This window comes from Manacus candei, unplaced genomic scaffold (genome assembly GCF_025592945.1).
Source record: "Manacus candei isolate 608988 ecotype Guabito, Panama unplaced genomic scaffold, ASM2559294v1 h1tg000015l, whole genome shotgun sequence".
Taxonomy (NCBI): Eukaryota; Metazoa; Chordata; class Aves; order Passeriformes; family Pipridae; genus Manacus; species Manacus candei.
This window is the reverse complement of record NW_026138063.1, coordinates 11,208,588-11,235,573: the sequence shown is the minus strand read 5'-3', so window position 1 is coordinate 11,235,573 and position 26,986 is coordinate 11,208,588. Positions and strand designations below refer to the sequence as shown.

The 26,986-nt window shown below is 43.2% G+C and overlaps 2 long non-coding RNA genes across 2 annotated transcripts in view; one reads left to right on the top strand and one right to left on the bottom strand.

Annotated features, from left to right (window-relative positions):
* Positions 1-1,248: 1,248 nt before the first annotated feature.
* Positions 1,249-26,986, bottom strand: part of LOC127468771 (uncharacterized) — a 48,005-nt gene continuing 22,267 nt past the window's right edge. Inside the window, exons 6-9 of the long non-coding RNA XR_007903674.1 lie at positions 20,416-20,548; positions 12,409-12,495; positions 2,813-2,959; positions 1,249-1,302 (exon numbers count right to left, since the gene is read on the bottom strand). This is a non-coding gene — a long non-coding RNA (uncharacterized LOC127468771). The remainder of the gene's footprint in view (positions 1,303-2,812; positions 2,960-12,408; positions 12,496-20,415; positions 20,549-26,986) is intronic.
* On the top strand, positions 16,888-20,523 carry LOC127468773 (uncharacterized). The gene is made up of 3 exons (XR_007903676.1): positions 16,888-16,990; positions 17,976-18,102; positions 20,426-20,523. It is a non-coding gene; the product is annotated as an uncharacterized LOC127468773 (long non-coding RNA).

The following is a 26,986-nucleotide window of genomic DNA, read 5'->3' as shown; positions in this document are numbered from 1 at the left end:
AAGTTTATGAAAGAATATATATGGGAGCAAGTTAAAGACCTATAGGAACTTCTTACATCAATATTAGTATAATAATCAGGCAGATAGATTTTTTTTTTTAAATCTCACTGATGTTGACCAAAGTTAGTTTCCAAAAATCAATATTAGATGCCTCTTCATGTGATACATTTCTTTAGTATGTCATTCCGTATGTATTCCTTGTATATCCTTGAATTTCCTTGAATTAATATTAATGTTAATTATTAATTATCATAGCAATCTATTTAATATATTGATCTAAACTTAGATTTATTTAGCCTCTAGAACTTCCACTGTGTTTCTTATTAGAGACAAAAATAAAGATCTAGGGAGCTCTTCAGCTTTGTACTTCTAGGATTTGGAGTTAGAAAACCTCAGTGATTTGCATATGTAACTTTAGAACCTGATTGTTAACATACCCCCAAGTTCCAATGAAGTGAAAATTAGTCCACTATCCAGAGAAAACATGAATCTTCTGTTTATTCACAAGATACAAAGAAGACTCTTTTTGTGCCACTGTTGTCAATTCTATCACAACCAGTCAACCAACTGAACTCCTATGGATTATCTAGTTTAAACTCTATTATTTTCTTTATTTATCTGATTTTCCAAGTGACAATGTACTAATCAGACCTTCCGTGGGGCACCAGCATCGAACTCTAATTGGACATTTGTGGACAAAGGAGCAGAAGCAGTTTTCATGCTTATGAAAACAAGGAATCCAAGCATCCTGAAAAGATCTGGTGCACAGTGCTTTTTTTCAGGCCACAATTCTACTGTGAGTATTCCCATATTTCCTTACTCTCTAAAAAGCTGTAGGTTACCTTCTGCCTCACTGAGGGCAGACCTGCTCTGCACCGCTTTGAGTGCTGCCCCCGGAAAACATGGACTTCAGATCACCAGGAGCCAGCTGCCGAGGGAGATGCTGTTTCAGAATTGTTAAGTTTGTGATTCTACTGAAGGTCATTTTCTCCCCATCTGCAGGCGAGCACGACTGGCTGCTGCATTAGAATAAGCAGATGCTATCAGCACCAGCAACAAATTATCTTCTGAGGCCTTGTGATTTTGGGAGAGTAGCAGGTTGTGGCAAGTCAATTTACATTGAGAAAGGAGAGGGAGTGAAAAGGAGGTTATATCAGCATTAGCAGGCAATCCGGTACAAGGGAAAAGGAACAGTAAATTGAAGCTGGACAACTAGTGTGAAAGAAGTCATTACCTGTGCACCCATATCACTCCCAGTGAGGTACATAGAAAACCAGACGTGGCCATAGGGAGGTTTCACACCTGAAAAGGATTCATGTATTATGGTCAAGTGGTAAAAACCCAGAGAAAGCATGTGTATATGCATGTAAACATTTTGGGAGATGTAACTGTTCACATGAAACAGTTCCTTGCACCAGGACTTGGGGGTGTGCTGCAGCAGGAGGGGCCAACCCACTGTTTGTTTGCTGTTTCCAGGAGAGCACTGTTCTATGGCTGAGATCCCAGTCCCAGAACCAGAGTGGTGGCATAACTGCTTCTCTGCAATAATGGGAGAGCACACCTCCTTATATATTTTCAGACGTGCAAATATTTTATCCTATAGTATTATGCACGTAAACCAGCAGAACTTGCTGAAAGACATGGAAGAACTTTATAACAAAACAAGGAATAGAGCTCCATGTTCCTAAAACCCAACTTGGGGTTCCAGTGAACAAGGCTTTCTCTACCTCTGTGACTCAGGCTGGCCTCTGCTACTTTCAGACACAGAGCACACCCTTATTTGTGCACAGAACTTCAAGGTAAGCCTTGAAGACTATGTAATATATTCAGGAAAGGTACCCATTAAAGGCAAGTCCTACACCTCTGTTTTTAACCATTGTATCTCTACATCCATTTCACACTGGCATGCAGAGTCTGCACTGCTTTTTTCCTAACATTTCCTTCAGTGTTTTAAGAACAATCCATATTTCTGATTGGGACTGGGGAGCAATGAAGCCATCTGCTGCAATATTATTTGCAGAAGATATTGGACACTAATTTCAAAACCAGTCTGGCTTTATTACCACAGTGAAATACACTATTTCAGCATTCTTCTGTCAGAATGGAAAGACAAAGCTTCCATACATCTCCATGCAGGTGACTCTTCCTACCTCTGGACTCAACACATCCTGTGATCTACCTCCCTTCCTCTATGGGCTCGCAAAAATATTTATCCCAGCACCCTAGGACGTTAGCCATGTTGTTTTCTGCTGTCAAGCAAATATCTGCAGATATTGATGAGTTTCGATGTTTCACTCATATCAATCCAGAGATTCCTACACAATCTGGCATTAGTTTTCATTTGCCCAGCCCAAAAAGGAAACTAACCTTACCAGTCCTGAAAGACTTCTGTACAAATGTGAGTGGGTAAGCCACTGGTACAACTCAAAGTTATAGAAATTCTTTTAATTTTTCTATAAGATCATATTTATATTTTTAGACTAGAGGAATACACAAGATTTAGTCATCATTAACCTTTGAGGGCTACATTAGAGCTAGAGGGAAAAAACTAAAAAACCCACCCACTTGCATAGCATCACAAATATTACTCTACATCACAAATATTACTCAGTTTGTCTTCTTTTTTTCTGACATGACTTTTGATCATTGTCATATGACTGTGAGGTTTGAAATGAAGCTGTCTCAGTTAGTCTTTCTAAACACAAGAATTTTTAGAGATGAGGCAGTTCAGCAACTCACATTCAAAACAGGACATCAGCCTTTAGGTACCTTTGTGTTTCCACTTGCTGCCAAGATCCATCAGTTCCCTTACCTGCAGAGTGCAATGAAACTTCTACTGCAATTCTTCCCCTAATGTTCACTAAAGGTCTCATAGGAGTCACAGACCACAGGTTTCACTGGAGCAGAACCAATTCTTCCTTCAAATGATTTGAGGGATTTCTCATGCCTTCTCCTTTCCCTATTAAAAAACCAATTCAGAACAACAACAAAAAATATATTCAATAACACCACTGTAAGAGTTCTCAACAATTTTAAGTCAGTAGCCTTTCAAATTCTAGGGCACTTATGAACGTACAGTTGGAAGCAATCAGCACAAATCTAGATTATTCTTTGAAGAGTCTGTTTGATGTCTCTTTTTCAAACTGCTAGGTGAACCATAATACAAACAAAATCAGGCTGCTGAATCTCTGATTTAAGAGCATTCACCATTAGAAATTAAAGAATCCAGTCTCCTGACTCATTCACATGCCTTTGGACTGCTATCAAACCTGGAGTGGGTGCAGCATCTCATCTTTCTAGCATAATGTTTACAAAATTCTGCTCTTCCTCTCTCAAACACTGCTGAGGTTCCTTGATTTTTCAATTCAGTTCAAAACAGGAGCAGTACTTTTTCTTTCTCTTTTCTAATATCTGTTTATATTTTAGGGAAATCCAGGTGAAATGGCCCATGATTAGCTTTTCAGGGGCAGATATATAGATTATACTATAGGAAAATCACTACATTGCTCAACATTTTAAATCATGCTGAAAAAAAATCTCAGCAGAGGAAGAAGTCCAAATATTCTTGCCAGAAAATTGGGCTAGCACATTTAAAGCACAAAAGTTTCCATAGCCAAGACATTCACATCTGGATACTTTTAACTTTGTCAGTATGGCCAGACACCCACTTGTATCTGGGTGTTGTGCAATTCCAGGATGAAACTCAAACTCCTACCATGAATCCAGAAGAAGCAGCCTAACACTGCCATCACACCCTTTCTTGTAAATCTTTGGTCCTAGAGAACTTCTTCCAGCTCTAGGGTTTGGAATAACTTGTTTTCAGACCAAAGCTGTCTTCTCCAAACCAAGTCCTGTATCCTGGCTGAGTTAGCTGGAGTTAAATCAGCATAAAACTAAAATAGCACAATGGAAAGTCAGGCTTACTGTTAAATCATGCTTCTATTTTTATCTGGCAAAGCACTTAAGCATGTGATTGAGATCCACAGAACTTAAGCATATGCTTAAAGTTAGTCCTCTGTTTACATGCATTGTTAACTCAGGGCTTATAAATCAATTGATTTTGTGAATCTGGCTAAAATACTGTGATTTTTAAAAGGAAACACAATGCTAATCTCCAAATATGAAAAGGGATCCATAGGCTGAGGATGCAGAAACTTGCACATCAAGCAGGGAAAACTGAGTACTAGCAGTTGGGCCAAAAGCTCACACAAACCTAGACAAAGGAAAAGGAATATTTCCAAGTGAACTGCTGGATGCCACAAAGCAGGAAACAAATTTTGGAGTTAAGTAAGTTCAACCTTAGTAGAAAAGAGATACAAACATGGTGGCACAGGTAAAGCCAAGCTTTATCTAGCCCAGCAGTTGACCTGCAACACTGCAAAAGCAGATATTTAACAGACACATGACACAGTCCATGCACAGAATGGTCACAGTCTTCCAGTTTCCAGCCATAGCAATTTAGGGACTTGAAGCAACTTCTAAACCCACAGAGGCCACTGTGTTTAGGAGCTTCTGATTAATGGATTCTACAAGATTTTGGCTGATCCTATCTTATATTTATTTCATTTTTCTTTTTCCAGTATTCATCATCATTTCCACAATAAAATATTAAAAAGTACTCCTTTGATTCAGTGCTACTATGCGTTGTTTCTTTAGCTCCCTTAGTTCTTGTGTTACAGGAAGGAGGAAATGATCAGTTCCCATTCACCTCTTCCATATCACTCATGATTTTATGAGCCTCTGTCAAATGCTTCCTCATTTTCTAGACTGAAAAGCAATGCTTTGTTTAGACTTCTCCGTAAAAAAAGTCATATTTCACACTTCTAGCTACTCTTATTGTTCTTTGCAATGCCTTTTCTACTTCTAACACATCTTTTTTGAAATTGAGTGAACAGTCCTTCATGCAGGAACGCTACAGGAAGATCATTATCTCCATCTCTCTCCTATACATACTGCAGTGGCGTAAGCCTTTTGTTTTGTTGTCAATTATTCCAAAAAACTCAAAAAATTTATCTTTGTATTTTATAGGACTTCTAGTACTTGTCTGATATTTCTGGAAAATGAGCACCAGTGACTTTATTAAGCATTTTCCTGAACAGAAAAAACACAGAAAACAGCTACCTAGAGGCATGAATGGTCAAGATTATTTTCCCCTGTAAGATTTATGTGTATTGACACTGACTTTTATCTGCCACTGTACTGCCCAGTTTCTCAAGATCCTTCTGCAAAGGACCAAAAAGCTTTATTTATCACTGTGACAGTGATTTTTTGGCATGACTGAATTCACTGCCCTCCTTACTAATTCTTTCTTCCAGGCAGGGCTGTTGAAGAACGCAGTTGCCCTGCCCCAGAAACTCTACAAGGACTGCCCTCCCCCTCCTGCCCCCAAGGGATCACTATAAGGAACATAAAAATTTTCTAGTGTGAAAATTGGCTACTTACAGCTATCTTTTTTTTCATACCTTGGTGAGACCCTTTCAAAATTCATTCAAAACCCCAAGCACACTATATTAAGTGTCACATGCTTTTCCAGATGCTTATTCATTCCTTTGAAGATCTCCAGGGTTTGCAATGCACGCCTTTAATTTACAAAGGTCATGTTAACACACCCGCAGTATATCGTATTTTCGTGTGCTGCCACTAAATCTGTTGTAACTTCCTTTTAATTTTTCCTGGTAGAGAAGCCAGACTTCAGTCGCCTGCAGTTTTTTTAATCCCTGCTGGAACTCTTCTTGAGATTAGTGTCAAATTAGTTACCTCCTCTGGGATCAGGGCTGACTGAACCCAAAAGTTTCATACCGGAGTAATTTAGAACATTTGAGTGAATATTATCCGTTCTGGTGATTTGCTATTGTTAATTTCATTCATATCTGTTTTAAAAGCTCTTCTGTTAACAATTCAATTAGAGGCCATTCCTTGGGCTCAAACCTTGGAGGACTTCCCGTTTGCTGTCCAGACAGTGCCTCTGCTTGCTGACCTCGACTGCTCCTTTCACACCTTGGTCACTTGCTGAACCCACCATTTGCAAGCAGACTACCAGCTCCTGTTGTATTTGGAGGAACTTTTGTTATTAGTTTCCATGTCTTTTATGAGTCACTCCTCAAAATATTTTGGTTTGTATTGTTACAGGTTTACATTTAACTTGTAAGAAATTATATTCCTCTGCTTTCTTTGCTTAGGCATGTTTTCCACTTTTTAAAGGACACCTTTTTATTTCTAATAGACCCCCTTCCTCCACTCTTTAACACTAGTAACTTCTTCAGGGGTAAGGTGAATTTTGGGAACTGATGAGATATGTTTTCTCCACTTTACAGGCATGGTACTTACATTCTTAATTTTTACTCATTAATGTTATTAAAATAAATTAAATTTCTTAAATATTAAAATGTTTTTGAAAGAAAAATACTGTCATGGTCTTTGGGTTTTTCCTAATGTTATTATTACTAGTGAAGTATGGAAATCGACCATGCAGTGGTCACTACTGCCAAGCAATTCTTCAGTGCAACAGCTACAGTTTAAATGGCACTTAGTCAAAAGTGTCTTTTCCCTTTTATTGGTCTGTTTAAAAGTGTAAATTAAAATTTACCCTTTATATCCTAAGTAGGATAAATCTTCTCCAGCCTATTTTCTTGGATACTCTCTTTCCATTGCCTTTGATCTTTCTTAAGTATTTCACGGATATTTTCACTGCCTTGGTCAGATGTTTGAAAGGGTACGTTTGTGATAATGTTTTTCTTGATTTGGCATGGCAATGTTCAACCCATAGAGAGTGGGTGGTAAACGATGATACAGATAACTGATTTATCTTATTGGACTCTGATTTCCAACCGCCTGTGAGTCACTCCTCCAACGGCAAAATCTACTCTTGTTATTTCCACATAATAATTATCCTGGTAGCACAGCATTGTACTGATTAGCTTCATTCAGTAGGATTTCTGTGAGGCCAGTACATTGAAATTCACCCATCCTAACTTTATATACATTTAATATTTATAGAAAAGCACAGATACTTTTGGTCTTGGTTCAGCTGCCCATCTGCACGTGCCTGGTTTAACTGTGGGTTTGCTTAGACTGTTGCATTATCTGAACATTATTGATGGCTGTTCTATCCTGCCATGAAGGCACAGAGGGAAACCTGTCACCAGGATGAGTGTATTCTTCTCCAGGACCTCATCTCAAATAATTTTAAAGACTTGTTTTCATTCCCAGTGCCATCAGCCTGGCTACCCCTGTTTCGGAAGAGACCATCCCTCCCATCCATTCCTGAGCATCTCGCCTGTCTTCTTCCCACACCACTTCCTTAGACACACATTGTGTCTCTCATTGTCTGGGGCAAGTATTTCTTGAATGCTGTAATGGAGTTCCTGTTTTTTACCCCTCCTATCAAAATGTTATGTTTTGCCTCCTGGACCTCTCCCTTGTATTTCCTTGGTGCTCACAACAATGACCAGCTATGACACACGAGGAAGGTCACCAGCTCCCCTCCAGTATCCTCTCAGAGGTTGCTCAGACACCACAAGATACAAAGCCCCCAGAGCATAGCCAAATCACTACATGCTCCCCCCTGGCCTTGTATTCCCAGTTATTAGTCCCATGCAGCTCCACAGCCTGGCTCTTCCTACCCAGCGGGACTGCGGTTCTTCCAGCATGTGTTTTGCTTAAGCGGATACACAAAGTTGCCTTCTGGCAAGAGAGAGGGGTCACATGGACAGTATCTTCTGCACACATTTACTCATTCAGTCTGAAACACAATTTTATGATTTGTCTTATTGTCTTCTAATTCAAGCACCAACAACAAGACAAGCCAATTCTCCCAACCAAATCTCTTCTAAAAGTCCACTGTACATTCATCACCCAGAAAACAGAAAGCTTCTTTTATTGCACACCTAAAACCAGCAAAAAAACAGGTGAACATGTGTTTACCAGAGAGAAACTTTGTGCTCATACTTCCTATCGCCACAGCCCTCACTTTCCTGTGCTTAGGGAAGTTTTCATCTGTTTAGAAGCCAGCCTTCTGGGGAACACAATTGCGGTTTTCGCATTTTTATTTTTATTATTTTCTAAAGACTGACCCTGTGTTTAATTTGCAGAGAGCACATGGTACAGAACAGATCAAGGGGTTTGGCACAGAGACAGAAGGTACCTTCAACCCTCAGTCAATTAAACATGAAATGTAAAACCTGGCAAGTCTTGCATTTAATCCTCTTTGCACCCCTTAACACCCTGCCAAAGATCAGAAATACTTCTCTTCTTAAAAAGAATAAAAGATTTCAGAACACATCATCAACTCCTCCCTTCAGTCCTCAATACTGACAGTGTTATCTCTACACACAAAGCTTCTCCCCCTTTCTCCAGCTTGGCAACAAAACCCAAGCTCAATGAATATTTTATATGTGTGTGGTTAATGGAGCATTCTGGCTCCAGTCCATTAGGAACCTTACACAACGGTGTATTAACTGCTTCTCAGTGTAACATTTTGAGTCTGTCCAAAAGGGATGTGTGTTTGCCAGTTGAGCCAACACACTATTATTGTCCTGTCAGTCTAGTTCCTGTCTTCGGTTGAAGAGCAGGGTCCCCTGCCACAGCAATTTGCCACCATTGTGCTCCCAGCAGCAACCCAAGAAGATTAGCCCAGATCTAAAGTCTATTTTCCCCTCTATATTTTGAGGTCCGCATTTCATGCGGGATGGGGAATGCCTGCAGTCTTTGCCTTCAAAGATATATACAGGGATAAGCAATGGCATCACAGATTAACATAAGGGCAAATATAAAGCAGTTGAGATCTTTAGTTTTGATGGAAACCAGGCCCCCATATTCTTTTATCAGCTCTGAAATTGGTAGCCTTAAAATCCACCTGATTGATTGAAAAATTGATAGCAGAATGACAACATTTGACAAAGTATTTATAACCTTCTCACTTTAAAAACCTCCTCTGTTCCTCTGGGCCATCACAGGCAGAAGACCATCTCCATCAAAATCAGCACAGACATCTCAGCAGTTAGATGGGCACAGGTCACTCCCCTTAAAACAAGGGACAGTATAATTCTATCCTGCACATAAACAATACCCCTGGTAAATCATCAAAATAAGACAGCTGCTGGATTTCTCAGATGAAGAGCCCTGTGAGAGTTAGGGGTCCAGATCTGAATGCTCACCTATGCCTCCCTGACAGTTTGTGGAGTGCACAGGAGCTTCCAAAGTATGAATCATCCCAAACTAAGGCAGATGTCTAAGATGGGTAAGGTGAATGGCATGGGTTGTTTATCACTCCTCACTGAGCAAAGAGAGAGTCTAGATGACAATCTTAAACTTTATGTCTAAGCTTTAGATAACCAAAATCAGGTGAGATGATTCCCAGCCCCGAGGTTTGCAGACTTATTACCAGGCAAGCCACAGACCCTGACAGACTTGGGGCAAAAAATAACAAGATAAAGAAAAGTGCTGATGTGGAAGAACTGATCTCATTCCTTCCCTGCCTGAAAGCAGAAAGAGCTGATATTTCCAAAGGCAAAGCCCATCCTTTGCTCTCATATCATTGTTGAAGTACAGTGGAAGAAAGGGAACACTGTTGCTGGATTTCACAGGACTCTGTAGTGCTTTCTACAACACCTACACGAGGTTAGTTACCACCCACGAGGGTCTTGGGAATTACAGGCCAGTAAACAAGGCCTAGAGGAGCCAGAGAGAGACTGTTGGTCAAAAGATAGATGAGGTGAAGGCTTTTGATAGGTAGGGATCACCTCTAGACAAGTAGTTCCTCCTTAACCAGTAGTGCCTGCACACCCATGACTTACCCAGAAGAGGCAGAAATGGAAAGGTCTGGAGTTGAAGGATGTGGGAAGGGGTCTCAAAGACACATAATGAAGGGAAGATCCATGCAAATTTTGAAAGGATTTCTTATTGCAAAGATTTGGAAGAAAAAGCAATAGTTTCCCCAAGGGCACTGACAAGATCACTGTGTCTCATGTCACACTTAAGAAAGGACAGGCACTGCACAAATGTAATCGAAAGCCATAAATCTGACTGACCAGAAGCTCAGCTGCTCCTAATACAGCTCTGAAGTCAGGTTGTTTCTCTCTCCCGAGGCACAGGCAGCAAATCAGTCATTCTACCAGCAGATAATTCAGTTTCCCTCATCTCCCTCCCAGATCCCTCAGCATTCCCTCCCACACCCCTTAGCGCTATCATCAATGGAAAGTTTTGAGAATTAGCTGAAAACAACCAAAGCGCCTAATTGACTGAAGAAGGGAAATGGCAACTTCCATCATCTCAAAAAGCTGCACCTCTCTCCTACTCATCTCAAAGCTGAATAAAGGAATTAAAAACACAGCCTGGGGCAGCCAGCAGAGATTTACAAGAAGCAGACATTAGTTCTAACTCTAAAGGCTGGGCGTGTGTGTGAGCCAAGAGGAGCAAACAGAGAAAGAGAGCAGAAACATACAGTCTTTGGATTTAAAGAGGAGGAAGGAGAAAGAAAAAAAAATGAAAAAAATAATCAGCAAACTCTAAACCCTTCCTAATAAAACAAAGATCATCCTGGCAACATGAAATGTTACCCTACCTTGTTTATTTATCGACACAAAGAAAGAAGCAAGTTGGCACCTCAGAGGGTATTAAATGCTGGTTTTTTGCTGACTGAATGACCTCAGCTGAAATATTTTCCATGACAAGAACCCAGAAGATGCTGGCACAGTGTCAGACAATAAGATTTTCAGAGTGTATTTACATTCTATCCATGGCCCCAGGCTGTTCCAAACCCATAGGCAGGTGTTGCCTTTATCTGTTCTTTGCTCACCTGGCTCCCTAGCAAAATGTTCTGAGACCTGTGGCTCAGCTGCCTTAACTGTTTGCTGCCTGGTGCTTAGAAAGCTTCAGAGACATCTGGAATCCTGGCAAATAGAGATGGAGACTCCATTTGCCCCTCAAAGCTGATCAGTGAGTGGTGTGTAAGGAGTTTTTGCCAACAAGCAGAAGGAAAACAGTGGTGATGCAATGGTAGAAGACAGCTAAAACCCAGACAAATTCATGCTGAGAAAAAAGATACTTTTTAAAAGAGGATGGGAAAAGGTGGTTCTTTCAAGGATGCACTGCATTTTCCATCACTTGGTATCTTAAAGCTAGGTATGAATAGCTCTCTGAGAAGCAACACTCAAGATCCTGCAGAAGACCAGAGGAGAAGGTCACAATTACAGCTCCTAGCCTTGAAACCTGTGCAGGACAATATTCCATTGTCGAGCACAGGATGCTCACCAACCCACATCCCTACAGCAGTGGATAAAAGGGAGGGATCCAGGCTAAGCCACAAAGAACCACAGGATTCTGCCTTTCATCTCCATGGCACAAATTCACTACATCACAGGTTTCCAGCTTCCAGCTACATGTTCTCCCATAGCTAGCTCCTGACCTGGTCTTCAGAAAAACGATCTGTTCCATCCCTGCGGTGGAAACGGCCTCCTCTTTGCTCACTTTAATTTGGCTTCTAGTGCACAACTCCTCTCTCTTGAGTAATAAGCCTCCAGGAGATGCTGCGAGAGGATACGCCCTTCATGCCGCCCAACCAGGAAGAATGATAATTGCACTTTTAACAGCACTGTGTACAAGGCAGCCACCAAAGCAGAGGAAGCAAGAATTAAAGCAGGATAAAAAGGAGGGGCTTTACCATCTACCTAATAAGGTATTATTCATGCTTTTGGAAAGCTTCCTTTCAGAGAGATAAAAACAGACATAATAAGCAGCCATAAGCAACTGCCTCTAGAAAAGGAAAGGCCTGCCTGCAATCTCACAGCTCTATTGTCATGCTGGACTCACCTTCTACCTTCCCAACCTTCAAGTCCCCCTCCCTTTCCTATCTTCTTGCCGTGTGTCCTTGTTTAACCTATTTTGTACCCAACAAGTCAGCTCCCCCTTGCACATGTGCATGGCTCGGGTCTGGCCCACTCACACACACCTTCACTGCAGTTCCCTCCAGTCCCACCACCTTTACCCATCTAAGGAAAATTTCTTTTTTCCTTTCTTCTTCCCTTTCTCTCACTCCTGTCTTCCCTGCAAAGTTCTTCAACTCAAATTCACTCCAGGCCTACTGTGTGCAAAGCATTTCCCCTTTCACATCCCTTCCCCAGCCCACACCCATCAGCTCACTCATGCCACCCCACATCAGATAAGATGCAGTCATCTGCTAACTGTGCTTGTAACTGTATTTATATATTTGTCTGGCCTCACTTTTCACCCAGGAAACAAAAATGTGACCTTACCCTCCAACCAATTTATCATAATAAACTTCCACTCATGAGCCCAAAACAACGCTGAGTTTTAAGCATCTTCACAAAGTAAATTAACCACTGCTCACTTGCATAATGTGTCACTGTCCTTTTCAATCCTGTCCAACTGGTTATCATATTGTATAAGTACCTTGCAGCCTTTGCCATCTCTGAAGCTGTTCTGTGCACGCTGTGCAGGATTTGCCATGCTGGGAAGTGCACCTCCAGGAAGCCTTTCCTGCTAGGCAGAAAAACAAACAAACAAAAAATACACCCAGATTATACTTCATAAGGATTTTAGGTTCATGGCAAATGGAATCCTAGTGGAAATTTCCAAGGATTGCAATAAAGTTATAACATTCAGTCCCATCACATTTGGCATCCAACAGGCTAAGGACCTGTGAAAGCTCTGTAGGCATCTTCAGGTACTGAAATGCCTTTGGAAACAAGGCATGGAAACTGCAAAAGAGGCATTAAGTGTTTAATCAGGTGTATGGGCAGCTCTTTGGTTCCAATCCCTGGATAAGATCAGATGAACACATACACTAAGACCCCCACATATGTAGATGTGCAAAGAGCAACTTTTCAAAGCTGTCCCTTCCCTGGCTCTGGACTCCCAGCCATCATTACAGACTGGTTTAAAAACAAACCACGAAAAGATCCCACAAACAACCCCCCCCCAACAACCAATCAATCTGTAGTCCTCCTGGGATGAAATAAATAAGCTATGAAGAGCTCCTCTCAGCTCTAACAGTGAGGATAGAAATGGAGGAAAACACAAGACTAACCAGGTACTGCACATGATATCTGCCATCTTCCATTCCCAGCAGGAGCTCTGAGTAATTCTTGCATTCAGTGTTGCTGCCACTGTCCAACCCAAGGACATCTTTTATACAATGCCTCACTGATAATCCTGTAAGGATTTTCAGCTCTGTCTTGTACAGCATTTTAATTGCTCACACTGTTTCAGGAGCTCAATCATTCACAGAAGGTATTTTCATCCCACTAATTGTAGGTTTCCCAGAGGACTCAGTACTGTATTTCATGTCCTCAGTGCTATTAAATGTTCTAGGAAAGCATCCAGACTTCCAGAAGTCATTTTTTTTTTGTGTGTGTATACAGTTTTGGAGAGGAAGAGGGTAAATCGAGGAAAGGAAAATTTTTAGGCATTAAACACTTTCATGAAAAAAGAGTCAAAAAGACAATATTTTAGATAATGTTACAATAGCCTCATCAAAGTTAGGTCTGGAACCTACAATTTCTAATACTGACAGCACGCAGGCATACCCCTGCACTGGGAGAAGTAATTTCTTTAGTTAGTAGCTAAAGGTTATATCTATATCTCTAGTGGCATCCACCCTAGGGAATGATTTCCAGCCTCCCAGGACAGGTAGTACGGAACATCTCATGCCGACACCGCCCAGGGCTATCTTGGCTCTAGAGCAGAGCGACCATGCCCACAATGTGTGGCACTTGGCCTTGTGGCCATAAGACATAATACTTGCTTCTGTGTGTGCTTGAGGTCACTATGCCTAAAATAATTTGAGTCGTGTGGCAGCCCAGGAAGGCAATGATTTTACTGCCTGACACTCAGGGCTGTGCTGCATGTCCTGCAGAAGGAGGGGGTGGTGGCAGGGTACAGCCAAAGAGCACAAGGTCTGGGATGGCTTGGAAGGACTGGAAGGGGCAGATGGAAGCCAAATGTCACAGTGCTGTGCTGCCTTCTGGGAGCAGTCCTGCAGGTCTCCTTTTGGTGGGGTCTAGCTGGTTCACCTCAACACCAGACATAGAAATGGGCTTGGAGGCTGATATATCTGGCAGTGTAGGTACATTTACTGCAGGCTGTCACCCCTCCTGAGCAGGCAAACCATTAGAGAGTCAGAGAGCCACAGTCTCCAAATGCAACAGCTCAAGCCGTGTATTTTGAAGGAAGGAGAGAATGGAGGTTTCCAAGTGTATCTGTATAGCATATCTGAAAAGTAATAATTGTATGGTACTGCATTCCCTGGAGTGCTGGTAACGTCATACCTTCCCTCGGTGCCAAGGAAATTTAGACACAGCCCAAGGAGAAAACTGCAATTCTAGTGGAAAAAGGGCTGACATCTGCCAAGTCCCTGAAGCTCACCACACTGGGAGGGTATGGAGACAGCAGGTGGGAGATCTGTAGCCTAAAGGAAAGCCCCTGTTGCCAGCCCCTTCCTATTGGGTACCAAGTGCTCTAAAGTCAAGACAATGTTCAGCCTTGTTTTCCATGATCCTGTAATGGTGGAAAAGGCTCACAAGTGCTGTCCCACAGATGAAGACATTTGTACATGAGATGGGCAGTGGCAACCCTTGGTATGCAAGCTCTTAGTTATGTGAAAGGCAGTTTGGCACCTTGGCTCATAATGGGGCTGTGAGCTGATCAACAGTAAATTATTAGATTGCTGTACCTCAACTGTGACCTTGAGTCTTCAGGAAAAATAGTCTTCATAATTGTGATCTCTGGACTGTTGTGGTATGCAGATCCCAGAAGGCAAGTCTGGTTTACTCTGGCTCTTAGCAAATGAGAATCTGCGTCACAAAACCCATTATCACAGTTGGCATTAACCAGCAATCATCTTACCAATTATCTCTGCAAAAATACCCCGTTGAAATGGCCCAGGCAAGCCAGAAGACCCCTTTACCTTAAATAGTGACTTGTGGGTCCTGTCCTGACAGCAATTTTATCCTGAGAGAATTCACTTTCACTACCCACAACCCTGCACCCTGGCACTCTCACCTGGCATATCTGACTGGGGTGGACCAAGGAGTATTCCAAAAATGGAACTTTTACATCCCCCGCAGGGGTACAAAGCACAGTGCAAACGGCATGACTCAGATGCTGCCTGGAACATGTAATGAGGATATTAAACTAGATCATCATTTTATAGGTTACTTTATTTTTAATTGAAAAAAAAAAAAAAAAAAAAGAAAACACACAAGCCAACCAACCTACATACTTGGCCTTCAGATAAATTTTTTGTTTTACGTGACAGCTTTTTCCTCTACTTAAAAATTTGCATAAATACTGTCAAGACAGGACACGCATGGTAAAGAATATGCAAAAGCCCAAGCTAAGCCCAGCTGCCTGCCTCTCCCACTGTGCTCTGCCAGGACAGCAGAGATCAGTGGGGCTAGTACAGAGAGCAATCCCCCCTTCTGCATGTCACTAGGTCAGGGACTTGGTCCTGCTGGCACACAGCCTTCCCTTCAGTGAGCCCTTCAGTGACAGATCCCAAACAGAAAGCCTGGTTTCATTTCACTCAGCCCTTCCTGCAGTCACTGTGATGGTGGAGGGGGGAGTTGCTTATTTTCCTGTGGAAACTGAGAACAAGAAGCTTCAATGTGACCTCCCCTGCAAAGAGGGGAGAGCGGGGGCAACACAGCCAGGAAAGGATGCTGGAAGGAGGGTGTCAACATGAGGTTGTGTTTACCCACACAAGGGCACCCTGCATGATTTCACACAGATTTAATTCAGCTCGTGCAAACTCCTGTGCAGATACTTACTTGTGGTTCAGGGAGGTTTATCTCTGCTAACAGGATTAGGAAAGGTTTAAGCTAAACCAAAAGAGAAGAATGCACACAAGTGCACTCACAGCTTTGAAAACAAACAAATACTGAACAAATCTGCCTTAAGACATGGCCAAAGCAACCAGAGCTCCATTCCCAGCAGCCCTTCACACAGAGAGCATGTTGTCTAATGACATCCTTTTTGCTGCTTTTCCTGCTGCACCCCTACCTTACCACCCACTCAGTACAGAAAATTGCTGCACTTTACACCTACATGCTGCTTAATAACTCACATCACTCCAGAATTTGGCCCAAGTAGCCACACTGGCTTACGAAGAGGTGTGCAAAACAGCTAAGTAAATTTTTTTTGTCCCTTTAAGAGGGCAATGGGCAGCAGAGTGTGCCTGTGCTGTAAGAGCCTGGCATTGTGCTGCAGTAGAAAGAGCCAGAGGCAGAACAGTGGGAAGCTCCAGCTGCTACCCCGCATTGAGCACAGGGAAGCCATTGCTCAAACCAGGTACCACCAAGGCTTCCAAAAATCTCTACTAGTGGGAAAGCACCTATTTAAACACTCCTTTTATACTGATAACACTTGCACAGGTTAATTGAAAGGGCATTTGCTGCCTGTCCGAGTAATACTGCTGCCATCTGTACCGAGCTCTGCAGTGATTCAGCTGGAGGTACAATGTAACCCAGCAGGGAAAGCAAAGTTTACTGCATCCTCCTGGAAGGGCAGGGTGGATCTCCATCTGCAGGGCGTGGTTGCTTTGAGGTGGAATTTGGTTGGGACTTTGGTGTAATAGCAGGAGTCCCGTGATGTTCATTCTGGAAAGGTGAGGATGTTGGGTTTACATTTTTTCCAAAAGGTTAGGAGTTGTGGTGAGCATAATCATCCTGGCATGTCAGCCTGTGCTACCTAGGGGGAAGAGCACCACCTTCTGAATTACCAAGTCAAATTGACTGTAGCAATCAACTTCTCCTTCTAAGTCCCCTTCCAAAAACAAACAGGCCCAACCCTGCTTAATTTATGAGATCATAGCCCAAGGCAGTGGAGCTCTCTGGGACATCACTGCCTCACCCATCATCTACAAACATCAGTTGGGCAGGGATGGTATAGATCTCTCCCACATTTTACATACACAGAGATCTCTGACCAATGACATTATCCCACTAGAAAGTGCCTGCAGCAGCTCTCCAAGGTGGTAGGTAACCAGCAGAGCCATGGAAATAGGGACAAAGCAGTAGAGTCGCCAGGAAAATGTACTGTGCAGATCTCTAACCTCTCCTGGCTGGTTCAGAGTGAAAACCTCTTGCCCAAACTGGTGCTTGTCATTCAAAGATGCCTTTCGTGAACCTTGCCACAACCAAGGCTTTGCTGCTCAGCTCTACTCCAAGCAGCATCTTCATCTCCTCATCATCACTTCAGAACCCATTTGCATTGTTAAAAGAAATTGGTTTTCCCTTGATATCTTCAAATCAAAGCTGCCTGAGCTAGAGATCTTTCTTTCATTAAGGCATGTTACTATCCTTAATGAGTTTCTCAAATGCATAATCCATACCTTACACTTCATAAATCACAAAGTCTTACTGTCCTACAATTCAGGCCTGACCGAACACTGAAGCAAAAATTTCTCATTGAGTTTTTCTTGAATCTGCCCTTTTCATAGCATTGGTTCTCCGACATCAATGCAGAAACCTTCACCACTGCTTACAAAATTAACGTTATTGACCCTCACCTTACACGTGAGGTCTGACAATCTTCAGAGGTTCATAAAAGGTCAGACTGTGACTCTGCCTCTGAGTTGATAAATACCACTATCTACCGATTTCACTATCTACCTATTTGTTGCTTTGCAACACAAAGAACCATGAAACACAGAAAGACTAGGTGAAAAAAAACTGAAAAAAGTTTGTCTTATGTCATGATTTGACTTGTGCTGGATGAGAAGATCCAGAATTTTTGCTCACAATTTGGCAATGTTCACTTGCTTCCCTAAAGGGTTTTTGAATGGAACCAGCATTGTATCAACCATGTTACCTCCTCCCATTGTCTGTTTTCACTGACATGGGTATCTTGAGCCTGGTGCAGCTTTCCAAAGCACCCAGGTTGCACAGGGACATGGAGTCCCTCTCTATTATATTGCAACTTAGCACAAAACTCTTCCTTATCTTCTTATCTTTCTGCAGAACTTTCTAAAATTCAATCTGATGTGCTCTGCACTGACTTACATAGGTCTTGCAGTGCTCCGCACCTCTCAGATTTCATTCTCTGTGCCCTGCAAGCATCAACATCCAGACTAAGTTTTCCCTCCAGGTATGAGCTTGGCTTTCTCTCAGAGTAGTCTCATTTTCCTACCTAGATGCACACTTGCATTTCCTTAATCAAGAGCATGAACTTCCATTAAATAGGGGAGTCTGAATGACAAGTATTAGAATAATTTTTTTAACCTATCTCATTCAGTAGGCGCCTTACTTCCCTGCAGACCGGGCACCGCCTCCAGCCTACTCAAAAAGCTGTGCCCTTACTGACACCAGCATCTCATTTTTATCCTCATTTTCAGCTCCTTGTAGACAACAGAAAAAATAGCAACTTGTGCGGATCACATCTAAAACCACGTGCATAAGTTCAAAGATAATTAGCCTTTTAGTTGCTAAATGCTGTGCAAAGCACACATTTAACAGCTAAAACTGATTTTAATCTTTGCTTAATTCTTTTGCCAGAGAGTCCCATTCATAGTGAGGCAGCTGTCTAAATATCTTGGCCCCCTGGGGTGAGGAGACAGCGGAGCCTCTTGCAATTCTCGTGGGTGACCCCAGTTGGCTTCTTGAGAGCTGCTTCCAAATCAGTTGGGTCAGAGGATGCCTGTGTGGATAGACCTCCAAAGAGATGATTTATCTGTGAAGTGCAAAAATTCTCTCTTTCCTCAGTTCGGGTAGTCAGTCTTGAAGTTGTAACAGAAATTTGGGTAGTGAGAGTGGTCAGATTAATAAGTAATGGCCAGATTAGTGAGGAAGTACATGGATCTACGCCCCATTGCCTTGGTGCTGGCCAGGCATGAAACCACCAGTCACTGCATCCTTTGCCCCATGTAACAGTGTCCCCCTTGAGCCAAAAAGGCCCTGAACAGCCAGAGGGCAACTGCAAACAGTGAGACAGTCACAGAACTCTTGTACCCAAAATGCAAGACTGATATGTTTTCTTTCATAACACCTATGAGTGCCTGTTTGTAATTATACTCCTCAAAAAAAAGTAAATAGAATATTTTTTTTAATCATCTCAAATTTCCTTCTGCAGAATATGAGTAGACATTAGTGCTTCCTACAGCTAGGCAGCGTACACACATCCACACAAAGGGATGACACAAGGATCCAACAACAAAAAGTTAACGAATCTGCTCTCTGCAACAGGCAGTACCCTACACTAAGGTTTATTTACCTCACTGTCTTAATATTTTCCAGTATTTAGGGAACCAAGACAGTACTGTGTAATCAGATGATTACCCCTTCAAATGGCGTATGTAATGTACTGTGATGGGAAGGAGCTGAACAAAGGAATGTGCCTATGTGTGCTGTGTGATGAGAAAATATGATTTGTTCCTTTTAAAAAAAAGCTGGTGCACTCCTCAATGGCAGACCAGGGCTGACTATATTTTTAGTATTAAAATGCCCTTTTTTAAAATTATTTTTCTATCTTTGTTTGACCAGTTTCTCTGTTATTGGCCCTCAGGTTCTAAAATATAGGGAGTGGCATAAAAAATTGCATTATTTTCAATACGTTCCTGACACCTAATCAGGCAAGGTTCTCCATTACAATCACTTTCCTCTGTCAGACCCTTGGAGACCAAGGTCTTGTGTGAGGAACAGAGATGAGAACTGTGAAGCGTAGCTGGGAGAGGAGACAGATTGCAAGAGACATTTGGAAAGCTAACAGTCACCACAAGAGAAGATTTTTCCTTCAGGCATATGGTCAGCCAGTCTAAATTGCCAGTCAGTCCCTCTGCCAAATATTTCCCAGTGGGTGGCTCTCAGTGGCCCCCTGCTCAGCACCATACTTTGGTCCCAGGTCTCCTCAGAGACATGGTGCCAAATGGTAAAACTAAGGGCTTAGGAGAAGTTCAAATGCCCTACAAATGGCAAGGAGTATTATTTAGCTATCACTTACCTAGGTTGTACAGTTAGCCTATAGACTGCACAACATGTTGAAGTGGGAAAGCTCTAGGCAGAGCCATGAAAATTATCATGAAGAAATAGCTTTTTTTATTTTCTACCAGGTTCCCTATAAGCCCAGTATATCCAGGTCTAAAAGAGTGTTAATTCACACAAGAATGATAAAATATTGATCTTGAATAAACAGCCAACAGGACTCAGAAATCACACCTAAGAAATTACTGAAAGACTTGTCTAGAAACTGGGATATAAAAAATAACAACAAATCCATTTGGGATCCTTCAGGCTTGCCTGCAAGCCTTACAGTCACCTTCATGAGTTCACACCCACACTACGATTATACAAGCCCTCTTCTATTGCAAAATCAAACAAAACCCACAGTCTATCACAAAACAGGTAATAAAAACATGAGAGTGACTGCTATGCTCCCCAAATTGTGACTATTCCCAATTTGATATACCTTTTACCAGCTTGGTCATCCAGGAAATTCTACCCTTTCCTTCTGGAGTGAGGTTGATGGTTGCTGAAGGCCTCCTACAGCTCACCAATGGGTTCAGCATTTGCAGGATACAGCTTCAGATCAATGTTCTCGGCTGGATGGATAAAAATACAAATAAATCAAACCACAACCAAAAAAAAGCCTCTGGCAACCCAGAAGAAAGCTTATAGTCATTATATTCATCTGCAGGATGTGAACTTTCCATGTCCTTACTGATTTCTCTTATTAAGCAATCATCAAGCACTGATAGGAACTTTTTGCAGGAAATGGGAGTACAATGTGTTTGTAAGAAAAACACCAATAGAGCAGGCAGCCAGTATAAGCCACTTGACATTTCAGGAAATTAAGTTATACTGTGGTCCCAGCTTATAAGTTCAGCAAGACCCATGAGAGAACTCTTTGGAGACCTGCTGTGCTTTTCTTTCAATAGTGATGGGCACACTGGCTCACTGAGGGCAGTAGCCGCGTGTGCTCTGTCACAGCCGTCCTGCTGCCCTTCCTCTCTCCTGGCAGCTCCTACACTGCTCAGAGTCTGCATGCCCCAGCCAGCTTTGTCCTTTAGATGCTGAGCATGCTGTTCTGGGAGTGCAAAAAAAAAAAAAAAAAAAAAAAAAGAGGACTTGGAAGGTCAAAAAAATCCAGTGAAAACAATAATAGAGTTTCAGAGAAAGCCTCAGACCTCTGACAGACAGAGCTGAATGTATTTTTGAGATGCCAAGTTCAAAACCCAAAGCATCTCACCCCTAGATGACAGATCACTTGGGGGTTGCAGGTATTACAAGCACAAACTGGAGATCCAGGGTCAGGCACTGAAGTTCACAGGGAACAGATTTATAGGCTGTTTTTGTCTACATCATTGCCAAGAGGGCAGAAAATAGGAGGTTGAGCAACAGCAGTACATGGGCCAGCTGTGTGGGATGTGGAGAGACACTCATCCTGAAATGGAGGAAACAGCCACCAAGCTAGTGTTGTTCAGCCATATTCCTGGTGGAATTCCTGCTGATAGACATGAGGACAGAAGACAGTGAGCCACCTTGTAGAGATATATGTTCTTTTCCTGAGACTAGCTTGAAGTTGGCTGGGGAAGCTGTGGGCTGCCAGCCATGGGCCTGTGTCCCAATAGCCTCTCACCTGCTAAGGTGGCAAGAGAAAGACAGCTATAGCAGACACACACATCCTTCCTTTGTGAGGAGGACAGAGAAGAGGGACATCTGGAAGCTGCTGGGGACTGTGTTCAGGCAGCCCCATTCTCAGGGGAGTGCCACATATGCTCTGCTGGTTGAAATTTGCCTTAAGAGACCAAGGGCTGCACAGGTGCAAACACAATTCCGGTCCCCAAGGCTCTTGGGGGCTCTCCACATTTTCACATCCAAAAAGCTTAGTTGGTCTTGGAAAGCTTGCAGGATTGCAGCCAGGACAACTACAATTCCCAGTCAAAGGTATCTCCAAGGTGTCACATAAGAAACTGCTTTCTCCTCCTGTTAATTTGGTGTGGGCTTAGGGTCTCTCAGCCCACTGAAGTGATCAGTGCTTGCAGTATGTGGTTTTGGACTGTTTTGGGAAGTGCAGCTGCCCCACTACTACCCTGTGTACACAGTTGGGCTAAGGGCAGCTTCCATATCCAGCTCAGCCTTCAGCTCTGCTGTGTGACCTCAGGCATGCAGATAAAATGGAGCCCTGAGGAGATGTAAAGATCTATTTGAAATCACCCAGCTGAGCAAGAGAGGATCAAGAAGTAATCAGTGCCTCCCAGTCCCCATCCTCCCCACACAGCCCTACTCCTAAAAGAGGAGCAGTCGGGGATTAATCAAACCCAGCACACTCTGCCCACTGAAGAGTTACAAGACTGTAAAACAACCCAGCTACAGACCAGCCTAATGAAGAAACAGAACCTTTTGTGGAAGAGCCATTGAAAATCCCATCATATTCTGACCCCAGTAGTGTCTACTCCATCATTTGCAATGGGATCATATAGGGAACTGAGATTAGCTAAGTTAGTTAGAGTACAGTGCTAATAACACCAAGGTTGTGTGTTCAATCCCCATATGGCCCATTCACTTAAGAGTTGGACTTGATGACCCTTGTGGGTCCCTTCCAATTCAAAATATTCTGCAATTCTATGAAAATCATGTGAAGGTAAAATACTTAATTAAAACACTAATGCTGCAAGTATTCACCTCCACATAGGTGTGGAAACCTTCAAGTTTCCTTTTCATTATACGGATGAGATCCTGCTTTTCACTGGCACAATAGAAAATAGCCACAAAAATTCCACACACACAGCATCAGACCCCGCGACCAGCCTCAACACGCAGAGCGTCAGTAATAAAACACACCCCTGCAGGGATTTAGCACTTTGGCTTCTGCTCAGCTGGGGGACTTGGGCAGGACTTTCACTCTTCAGACTTAAAAAAATATTAATTATAATCAGCTCTGTCATTATTTCAACCCCCGCACTCCCCCTTCCCTGTTAGCAAATGGAAAAGGAGCTGTGTGCTGATGGGATTGTGGGTTGCATGAACAAGATGGGGCTCTGTGTGTGTGTGTACTGCTTTTGCCCTGGAAATCAAACAGCAGCTTTAGCAAGGGCATCCTGGGAAGGGCCCTCAGGTGCCAAAAGAGAAATTCAGGGAAACATTCTTTTATTAAAACAATTACAACAGCTGCTGCAGGTACTTCCTTATGCACACATACAGGCACCCCTCCTTCGTGTCCATCGCACACATTCCCTCTGCCACAGACATTCTTGCACAACCAGATGACAAAGTAGTCTTCAACTTAAATCTGTGCAAGACCCACGGCCCGTCTCTTACCAACCTGCCGTACCTCCCTGGTGCATTTGTCCTCCTCACCCCTGTCCTTCCCAATGAACATCCTGTCCTCTCCTATCCTCTCAGAAGAGTCTCTGAAGTGCACACTCAAGTGCGGTTTTGCACTGGCACCAAGAGAGGCATTGCAGCCAAGAGGGCTAGAGAGTGCACAGGGTCTGAAATGACCAGATAAGGCAGAGATTTCTCAGGGATTCCTGAAATTATCTCCTTTCCTATAGAGTATCTTACTCCATTTCTAATTGTCTCTTTCCATGAAGTGCAGTGGTGGTGTCCTGCAGCACTCACTGATCAGTGGTTAAGTGAGGGGTAATGCACCAAAGTTTGAGAATTAGCTCTTTGCCAAACACCTTTGTGCTCATTCATATGCATGGAAAAACAAAACATCCACCTCCCCATAAAAGTTTGTAAGGCTGCTTCCACAACACCTGGAAACTTTCTCCCCCAGGGTCCTGGTTAGACTAGTTGCAAGGTGCCATTCCTGATTTTCCACTACACCCTTCCATTACACTGTCACATTCTCCTTCCAGCTCTACTCCACCCACATGTCTGAGCTATCCTGCTTTGGCCTTTCATACAGTATTTAGCCTCGAAGTTTGACAGGGTCTCCTTGTTAGCTGCCTGTGTAATCTACCAACACAGGGCTGTGATCCACATCTAAAGGCTTCAAGAGGGAAACTGCAAACCCAAAATACCAAGGGCCATGCAACTATTCTGTCTCTCATTGGAAAGCCTGCAAAGGGGCAGGAAAATGCAGACACACTGGTGCATCTCCCTTCTCTTACACATACTCCTCTCCTTTACAGTTTACCTGCATTGCAAATGGAGTTTGGGAAGAGCATGGGACTCCAGGCAGGACCACTGAGCAAGCCAGGCCATCCCTGGATATGCTGCATGGAGACATACCTCTACATTTCCCACAGCTGGCTGCAGGGCTTAATCTGTAAATTGATCCAAATGGACAATTACAAGAAATATTAGGCTCCAAGACATGATGGAGGGAAGACTACAGACACACAGCACTGGAGAGTGGTAGAAGACCCATAGCCTAAGACTGCTGCCTTCGTTTTCACCTTCACTGTTGCTGCTGTTCACACTTTGACCTGGCCATGCACCCTGCCATGGTCAAACAGGTAGCAGATGCTGCTTTTCAGGTCTGTTAGCATAACATCTTTGCTCTGTGCAGGTGTTGGTAACCACACTTACCTACAAAGCAGGGCAAAATCCAGCCCAGCCTGGAGAGCACCGCTCTAAGGTGATCACTGGAGGCTACGTTTCACCTGGCAGGCACAACCCTGCAATGGGGCACTGTGGTGCTACAGCATATATGGCAAACACCACCTTGCTCAAGGAAGGCACGTACTTTCGTTATGCTCTGTAGCTGGTCAATCCATGATAATGGTTTGCTCCTGCTCCTACCAACTCTTTGTTCATTTTGGGAACAATAGGAGAAGCCACACGTCACGCTCCAGGCAATTTCCATTTGCCTTAGGGCAGGATGACCTCTCTCTTCACACAGATACCAGCAGGCTCTAATACCAGAAACAGAAGGACATTCTGATCAAGACCCAGGTTGATTAGCAAGAAATTTGGATTTCAAGCACTTTCTAGTTAGACTTGCTTGAGACAAACCATTGCAACTTGCTATGTCTCAACTTCTTCATATGGAAATTGGAGGGATATAAGACTTCTGAAGCTCTAAAAAATCTAAAAGGGACAAGGGCTAAATGTCTGTTAATAAACTCCCCACTTGCATCAACAGCATCTGTCCAAATGCAACAGATATCCAGCTAGCCTTGGTAAAAAAGAGGTCAGTAAGCAGACAGAAAACCTTTTGACCTGCAAGGCAGATATTGTTCTGTCAGTGGAGGCTTGCAAAACACTTGAGCACCTTTAACACAGCATTTCAGCTCTGAGATTTGAACAAGGGTAAAAGCATATGCAGTGGGCTCATAGTGGGATGCATAAAGGTCTCCCAGAAACATGACATCTAGATGGGAAAAGCATTAATGTCTGAGAAATGCTTCTGTAGGGGCAGAAAATTGGATGAAGCAGTGAAAGATGTAGCTCAGCAGCTCAGCCCATTGCCCAAAATAACCAGGTGGTGGCATGTGGGATCCTCCCCCACCAAGCCCACCAGCAAATGCACCAGCAATCCCAGCGTGTGTTCACCCTGTCATCAGCTTTGCTGGGCATTAGTGGTGGACAGCACCCCACCCTGAGAAAACATGGGGCATTCTTGGTACTTCACACTGCAGGCAAGGTCATCAGACACGATGACGAATTCTTTGCCTGCCATATCCACAGAGGTATGCAAGGGAATATGATCCTGCCCTAAGCAAGTGCCAAGTTTGATTAGAGCTGATCAGTCCAAGATCCTTCCTGTGAGGATCTTGCAAGGAGGGAATTACTGGTTACCCGGAACAAACCCAGAGACAGGAACGTGAAGGCTTGTGGGGAGTTTGGCCAAGTCTCCCAAACATATAAAGCAGAGTGTCAGAGCCCATGAGAACAGGCAATCTTTCTTTTAGAAAATACAGTGGAAAACGGCACTTCTCCCAGTGCCCTACAACCCAGCACGCATAAGCCACCACAAATGGACATGGCAGAGCCTTCCAGGCATCCCTTGCAACTTGTCACTGACTTGGCCCTTGGAACAGAGAAACTCTGGCCTTTTCCAAAATGATCTGCCTGATGCAAGGCTCAAATAGTTGGCTGAGCAGAGCGGGGATCCACCCGCATTCCCCTTTGGGCACTCTCTATGGAACCTTGACTGGGTCCTGTCTTCTCTACTCTCTGCTTCAGTTTCCACTGAGGACAACAGACCTTTCTCACTTCAACAGAAAGCTGTGCCTAATACATTAACACTGAAAGGACACCCCAGTATCATGGTGATGGCCTTACCCCACCACAGCCAGCTCTGGGGCACACATTTCATGAAGATTTCCCTCCTTTTGCTCTGCAGGAGCACAGCACTGCCATCACAGATGCCTTGCAGGTCTGCTGAGGCCCACAGGGCTCCAGAGGAGTCAGGAGGGCAGAGCCAAGTTAATGTACAAGGTCTTCATGGTTCTTCTGTACCTCCACCAGCCCAAGGAAGTGGGAGTTCCACCTTGGCGAAGATGCCTACAAAATGACAGCTCAGTTCCAAATTATATTTATTTTTCCCTTCATGCAAAATGCATATCAGTTCTTATATGTTGTCTTTCTTCTCTCTGTGATGAAAACTTACCCTGCTTCAGCCAGCAAACAACAAAGGAAACTACAGAAGCAGCAAACACTAAGAAAATCCTGTCCTAAAGCCTCCCCCCACACACATTTTCCCCACCACCATCTGTTTTGCAAATGGAACAAACTAAACTAAACAAGCTCCCGGTAGCTAAATTCCTTGCATCTCAGAAAGCACATGGATCCCTGTGCCAATGTAAACAATCTCATGGATAGTTTACATCAAACAAGTCAACTAATTTTGTCATAAACAAAGGAACAACAAATTGGTTCAAAGCCTGCCATAGTACATTCTGTGGAAACATCCTCCAGCAAAGACAGAAGTAAAATAATCATAGTGGGACCTTCAACACACACCCAGCCTGGCACCCTCACCTTCAAAACAGTGTAGGAAGTACAAACCTACTCTTCCTACAGCGCTCCTATAGATTACACAACAACCAGCTTCCTGCTGTCGCTGCAGGTTTAGCTGGCAG